Source organism: Phasianus colchicus, chromosome 3 (genome assembly GCF_987193195.1).
Source record: "Phasianus colchicus chromosome 3, bPhaCol1.hap1.1, whole genome shotgun sequence".
In the NCBI taxonomy this organism is placed as follows: domain Eukaryota; kingdom Metazoa; phylum Chordata; class Aves; order Galliformes; family Phasianidae; genus Phasianus; species Phasianus colchicus.
In genome coordinates, this window is record NC_143438.1 from 13047827 (window position 1) to 13056298 (window position 8472).

The window sequence follows — 8472 nt, forward strand, 5'->3', positions numbered from 1 at the left end:
ACCACAAAATCACAGAACAGTTGGTTGGGAAGAACCTCTGGAGGCCACATGGTCCAAGCCCTGCTCTAGCTGGGACATGCAGAGCAGGTTGCCCAAGACCACATTCGGGCAGCTTTTGAAGATCTCCAAGGAGAAGACTCCACAACCTCTCCGGGCAATTTGTGCCACTGTTCCATCACCAATGCAATAAAGAAGAAGTACTCCCCATTATTTAGATAGAACATTTTGTGTCCCAGTTTGTACCCACTGCTTCTTGTTCTGGCACTGGGCACCACTGAAAAGAGCCTGACATTATCTTCATTGCATCCTCCCTTTGGTTTTCTATATACACTATTGAGATGTGAGACTCCTCTTCTCTAGGCTGAACAGTTCCAACTTCCTAAGCCTCTCCTCATAGGAGATATACTCCAGTCCCTTGATGACCTTGGTGGTCCTTTGCTGGGTTCTTCCCAGTACGTGCATGTCTCTCATCCTATGCTACTTCATAGTCAAGGAAAAGCTATCCAAAATATTCAATAGAACTAATGGCATGCTTTGTCTCATCCTAAACAGATGCCTATGTCTGGCCAGATGAATTGCACTCTGATTGAATATGTTAACTGAAGTTCTATAGATTGGAAGTATGATACCTGTTCTGCAACTGCCTAAAGAAAAGTGAGGTGGATCCCACTCACATTTCTATGATCCAGTGTTTTTTTGATCCAAGATAACTGGATGATTTAAAACTACATACTGACCAAATGATGTCAACAGAGTATATATGAAATAAATCCTTTTGTCCCTTACAGCTTTGCTTTCATATTTTGATCCTATCTTTATTTGTGCTATGGCTGTTTTGTCTTATAACTCCAAAGATGTGGCTCATCCTTGTACTCAGATCATCTCTGAAATCTCTACTGCTCTTCTTTTGTGGACCTCTTCTTCATCTCTGCCTCTTTCTCTTGTCTTCTAAGTGCTCTGGGATATCTAAGTTAAAAGAAACAATTGAAAATGCTAAGGAGAAAAGAAAACAGGAACAAAAAAAGCCACTCAACGCGTTTATTACAAACTGTATCTTTATTCTGTGACACAATGTGAAGAACACAATCACCTGAAAGAATGGCTGTTAAACATCATTCTTAACATGAAAGTTTGGAAGATAGAACCTCCTTATTATCTCAACTATGAAGACATAATTTTTGTTGATCTGTTAGCATTGACTTCTCAAATATTAAAACACTAATATAATCATATTTAAATAACTGAAGAATGTTAATTACACATTAATCACACATGTTAATTTTGTGGGCTTTCATCATCATATCTTTATAGATAAGGGTGTAGTTTCTTTCCACTGATACTTGCTTTCTGGAGTGTTAGCAAACGGTCCACTGTTTCCTTGTGAATTTCAATGATGTAATAATTTTTGTGAACAAACACCTTTTTTTTTCTTCACAATCTGCCCATAAAATGAGTTTGTATTATTATTGTATTATATAGAACTGAGACATGAAATTAAAGTCAAAATTGTCAGAGATGTCCACTGATTTCTGCTGCTCCATTAAAGAAGTCTGGTTCTGTATACATATCTAAGATAACATAGTGCTTTATATGTTAAAAATATAATTCATATAAATTGCAATGTAAATACTAAATATTTCTGCAACTCAAGCCCTGTACTCAGCATCTTGAGTTGAGTCTCCAACAATACATATCAAAGGCATTTGTGATTACTACGTTTTAAATGACTTGCTTAGTATCAAATGGAAGCTCTGTGACAGAAGTAGGACTAAATTATAATCTCCTAGGTTAAAATACATCTTTTTTTTTTCTGGTTTTTTTTTGTTGTTGTTGTTGTTTGTTTGTTTGTTTTCTCTCTGGGACCTGCTTTTCTCTTTCTGCTTTTCCCTGCCTCTTTCACTACCTGCCTTAATAGTTCTGCAGTGCATGACTCTGATATCTTAAATACAACAGCTTCCATCATTACAGAGGGACAGACACAGCCTTAGCTATGGGAGCCATACAGTCAATAGCAAAGGGGGTGAGATTAAAATCTCTTCACATCCCTGGTAAATCTGTCTGCTACACACCCCCGATTACAGGTTTTAGAGGCATATATACAGGAGTTATCCAACTTTCAAAAATATTTATCTTTAAAAACCCCAAAGTGCAAAGCTAAAAGAAGGATTATCTTGTGCAATCACACTGTTCTCCATTTCAGTTTACCCCATTGGTTACCAACAGACCCTAGACATTGATATTGACATCAGAGAGAAAACAAATTAGCTACTTCATTGAATGCCTTGGTTCTATTCAAACTGGTGCTGAATAATGGAACCACTACCAGTGGAACATCACTTCCTTCCCTTGGTATGGATGAGAACTGGTTTGCAAAAAAACTCTGAAAACAAAATCCTAGGTTAATAAGTGAGCTGGTAAGAGAGCACAGAGTGAAGCTGAAGAATAATTTCATCCTTGCAGAACTCTTTAAATGGATGATCAGCTGTAAAAATTTGCTCATTTTCATAGTCAAAATAATAATCATTATGAAGACCATATCAACCAAAAATTAAATTAGAGAATGTCCTCTTAATTAGAGAATGTCCTCTTAAATGTTTGAAAATAGACACCATAAGCTAAGAAAGTAGTAGGTTGAGAACTGATGTAAATGTAGGTTCCATGTCTAGAAGATACTAATTCTTTCATTTTCTCTGGAATCTGTAATTTATCTTCTCATGGCTAAATACAGTTTTAAAGTCATTAATGTGTGAATAATAGAGGCAGCTGAAATTATGTGCTTTCATAGTGAATACAGAGAACCCTACAGATCTTTAAGTTAGATATTCCACTACAGCTCATGCAGGACACATTGACAGTTGTTCATAGAGATTTTTTTATTTTTTTTCCCAGGTTATGAGTTGTTCTCTGTGATAAGTATATTTGCAGTTATCAAGAAAGAACAGACTATTCCTTTTGATAGTTTTAGATGACTGACAAACAATGTTTTTTTCCTTTTAGATAGGAAAAAATTAGAAGCCTGACCATCCTTTTTTTTTTTTTCCCTATAGAAAGGAAAACTGGAAAATGCAGAGGAAAGCTATCTCCTACAGTAATAGAAATGCATCATCAAGAATAAAGAATATGAACTTTTTGATCTAACAGATGAATTTTTTGCAGATTGAAACAGGTCAAATATATATATGAGTAATTTTACATGGTGATCTCAGAATATCAAGTATAGTTGTGATGTCTCAGCAACAGCTGCTGAGAGAGTGGCACAGATCATTCTTTCTTCCAGCTCATAGAGAAGCAACACACTGTCTGAAGAAGGTAATGTAGAAACAACCAGGATTGGGATCATCTTCTTAAATCTAATCACCTGGTTCTTTGCTTCTCCTTCATACTGGGAATATAGATCTATGATGGCTGCTCTGAAAGAAATTTTGTTTTGTTCACCCATCACATCAGAGGTGGACAATGGTGGTACAGTAGTAGAGGTGAAACCTTCCCACCAATATTCCATTCCATGTTGTTGCTGTGTGACAGATGGCAGCAGAGGGGCAGTCTGACAAAATGGTGTCTGACATGGAAGGATGGATGAAGCAAAGACGTGTGACTGAATTCCTCCATGTGGAAAAAATGGTACCCACTGACATTCATCAGCATTTGCTGAATGTTTATGGAGACCAAACAGTGGATGTGAGCACAGTGAGGCAGTGGGTGGTGCCTTTTAGCACTGGCAACAATGACTGTAGGTCATGTCCACTGGTGCAGTTATTTATGAGCACAGTATGCAGGCTCCTCTTCAGTGCTGACAAAAATGCATAGCTAATAGTGGTGACTACACTGAAAAATAGTGTTTTGTAGCTTGAGAATTCGCTCTATCAAATTTCTTTGTATCTGTTCTAGTTTCCATGGAAATAAATACAAGACATTACTTTTGGAGCAACCTACATAAAAGTATGGTATCTATTACTTGATTTCCCTTGACAGTCTAGGGGAAGGTTTTCTGGACAGTGGATTAGATTTGGACTTTCTGTAATCATAATAAAGTAGACTTATCTGGTCCACTGTAGTATAGCCTTGTTCTATCATTACAACTCACAAAAATCATTGCCATATATAAGAATATGATGCTCATCAGATAGGATTAGTGCTCAAAACACTGTTTTTACAAAAAAAAAAAAAAAAAAAAAAGCCATTATAGGGTGGGGAAAGTGTCTTACTTGATTCAATATTAGACTGTGAATTCAATGTAGTCTGAACTAAAACAACGTTGTCTTCTGTAAATGAAGGGGTGAAAAGGAAGGGGTGAAAACAGTAAGGAATCTTTAGTGGGAGAGGTTATGTAGCTTCTTGGTGGTAGTGGTGGTTCCTGAACAGTTCCTTTCTGGGGAATCATATTCCTGTCAGCACATAGCTTAGCAAAAATGTGATAAAGTAGTTGAGGAAGTTATTTGAATGCCTTTCATTTTTTTCCTTATCTGAAATTGTCCATAGGGCTTACTGATCTGACTGGTGATCCATACATAAATTAATGACCTTTAGCAATAACCATGGTGATCCTACAGATCAAAACTATGCTGTAGTTTCTTGAGACCTATTTAGCACTGCCACTGGAAACAAAATTTATTTCATTTCCTAGGGATAGACTATGACAATATGATCCTTTTACATGGAATCTTAATTCACCTTGACCACTTCTCTCATGTCAATTCACAGATGGAGTTTTTTCAGCTGAAAATCAATGAATCTGAAATTGCAGATTCATGCAATTTTCATCTTTTCAGGTAGCCCCCACTAACAAAAGCTGGCACATGCACGCAGTCAATAGCCTTGTTGTTTAGATTGGTGTCACTGGAACAAAAGGCCTAGTTCCAGAAGTTTGCCTCTATTAGGATAGGTTGAATTCTACTGGATTTGTTCTGTTAATTAGTAGCAGATGGTAGCTGGGGATCTTTTGGTATCATTATTCAAGTTTTCCTGTCAATAGACAAGGGTAATTCACTGGTAAACACTTTGTTTTGCCATCAAGCCTCTATGTTAGCCTGGACTGTGTTAACTGTCCTCACACAAGGAGACTGTGCATTAGAAGGGGGGCACTGATGCATTTCTATCAGTATTTCTACAGCAACACAATGAGGAATGATTTTTCTCTAGAAGGTCAAGAATTAACACAGGAAGTGTACATTTTTTATTTTGGCATTAATATGTTGCAGCATTATACTAATTTTTCTTTTAAAAAAGGTCCAAATCCATGTCTAATGAAAACAATAAACTAATTAAATGCCAACCATATTTGGGTATTTATGTCACCTTGACTCAATGAAATTCAACCACTGATCACTTCTGTAAGAAGGAACTCTGTTCCTTATATCTCTACCTTTTATTCTTTCCCATTAGATCACTATGCAGCAGTAAGGAAAACAAGTAAGCAAACGAGATATGAGGACACTGCAGTGAGTACTGCCACAAAGAGTTAAGCCGCTATCAAGTTGTACTGTTGGTGCAACCCAATAATGAGAAGCTACAAAAGCTATTCAAAGAAGAGCATACTTTTCATGAACATGGGGAAAAGCCCCAGGCAGAATCTTTTTAGTAAAATCTTCCTTTAAAGAATTCATCAAGAGGCATGTATCCAACCTGAAAAACTGTAGTCCAAATGGCTTAAACTCAGTGAAGATAACAACATAAAAATATCTTATACAAGAAAGTGTCAAGCAACATTAACTGTAGGCATTACTATCTGTATTGCTTATAATAAAAACAGTATAACATAGCATGTAATGCAGTCCCCAAAGACAATCTCAGATTAGCACAGGCATGCATAAACACTACACAGTATAAAGATTTTCATAAAATAAATAGGGGATGATTCCATCGCTTACAAATAGCATGGTTATGAGTTAGTTATACAGGTCATCCCAAGTGAGTGTAGGAGATACCATCTTTATATATGACATCATAGTGTTACGTGCTTTCAATATAATACATACACTGGGGAAGAAGTATATTTTTGAAAATTTGAAAAAGCAGTACTGCAATTGTTGTTTATACCGTTTGTACCTATAAAGGCTGCTTTAATTAACCTGAGTGAGCTAGTTCAAAGTTCACACGAGACAAAGACTTAAGAGTAATACCTGTAAAAAAAACTCAGAACTACCAAGCATTAGTTTGTATATGGATTTTCTACAACTACAACGGCTGGAACACTGCCAGTTCCAAGGGAATAGAGTTCTTATTAACAGCTTTGCAGAACTGCAAGGAAAAAGACTTGTCAACCATCAAAAACATACCACAAAAAGTATCACAAGTCCGTTGTATCTCTGTTGAAAGTTTATAAGTCCAGACTGGAAAACAGTGACTGTTCATCTTCCAGTCTGTATTCAGAGAATTTGTCATGTGGAACACATCAAGAAAACTGGAGATGGTGTCACAGAAGAAATTTTCCTGCTTCTGCATGAAACAGGAGAAGCTGAGGGCCCAGAGTCTACTCCAAATCCTATTTACTTGGTAGTTCTCAAGTATACTTGGAATGTACTGAAGGAAATTGTTGGTAAGTTTCACGTACTAAGAGGAAACAGATTTATTTTTTGACGTTTTATATTCCATAAGTCAGGTGACAAAAATCTCATTGACTTCAAAGGGTCGAAGTTTTATAAAGAAGCCGCTAAATGTCAGCAAATATAATTTTACTACTTTACTCTTGGGCAAAGACTGTACTGTACTGAAGAGGAAATAAACTCAACAGGGTTTTATTTAATATTTTTTGCAGAGTGTAAGTTTCAGAGCAGACAGTGGAATCACCATTATCTTTTACCAGAATCCTGGCATTTTGTTTTCAGTGTTACAAGACTGACATCACCTCTGGCTCCTGACTTGTCTGAGCCTAGGCTTGTGTTTGTATGCAATCTTGCTCTTCTTTTATTTTTTGTTAGGAGGCAAGTGTTATCACGTATGTACTAATGCCTATCATCCTGTAGATCTGACTGGTTTCAGGCACCTGTTTTTCTTTTAGTATTGACGAGCAGCTCCCATAAAAGAAGGAATGTTTATTTAGTGGTTGGAATAAAGCATGAGAAAAAAGGGGATTTTAGAAACACCGAAGAGCTTAAGCACATATTTTGTTTAGTTTTGGTTATGGTCCAGCTGGAACCAATCCAATACATAGGGATAGACAGGAATAACATAGTGATGTTGATTGTCACCAAATGGCTTCTCACTACTCCCCACCACCCCAGACCCAAGGAAGGCGACCTCTAATAACTGACACAATCAACTCTGAAAGAGTATTTCAGGTCAAATAACCCGACTTACATGGGTGAGTTTAAATGGGGATATCAATGAAAGTTAAGGGAATCCACAGAAGGTCAACTTGGGTGTTTAGATGTATGCTTCTGTTACATACCAAAAATGGAAAGTGAAGATGTAGTTCAAAACCCAAAGGTCAATTATGTTCAGTACCTTTCATACAGTACAGATATATTATATTAAGGACAGATCCAAATACAGATTGAAAAAATATTCAAAGGCACACCCACATTTGTTACAGACACATTCCTATTACATTGTGTAAGAGGAAAACAATATCTGGCAAAAATAAAATAAACAGAGGCACATGAATGAAACAGAATCGGCTACAATAATTTCATATTTATCTGACATTCTAAGGTCTGTTAAAATATGTGCTTGGTGTTACCATGAAGATGTGACATCAGGAAATATAATACTAGCTTACTTACAGAAAGCTGAAGAGGAGAACAGCTGTAAATATGTCCTCAGCAGAGATGAAATAATGCAATAGTTAGTGAAGATAAATATATATTTTTTTCAAAGTTCTCTTTCCACCTTATTATTTATTCTGTTCCAGAGAAGTCTTTGCTAGCTTTCATCGTGGTTATTTTTTCAGTAACATAAAAGACAATTACGTGCCTTATGATGAAAATGTAGCAGTGAATAAGGTACGTCAGCGTTAAGTAGGTTTATTTTCTGTGCAACTAGTAAGGAGAATTTTCAAACATGTCAGCTGATTTGGAATCTCTGGGGATGAAGGAAATTTATGAAGGTGAAGATTAATATCCATTCTCTATGCTATTCCTGATACAATGAAAAATATTAAGAGTGTTTGCATTTAGATGAGTGTTAGGATCCTTGGGTTTTGAAGAGCTGCCTAATATAAGAATTTTGTTTGACATTTTAGCATTTTAAAGAAAATATTTTTTCTTTTCAGTGGAACATAAACTTTAAAGCAAGACATCTATGCACATGTGCAGATTTTCCCCTCCACTATAAATAGTCTTCAACATGTAAACTAATGCTCTGCTGATTCAGGCTTCCTGAAGAAATCCAATTTCTATTTAAGTCTCGTTAGACAATTATAAATGCTTTTGGGAGATGAAAACAAAAATAAAGAGTCTCCACGTGCATAATATTTCAGAAAAATAAACCTCATTCCTGAAGAAAAGGATAACAATCCTGATAATCGATGGAATT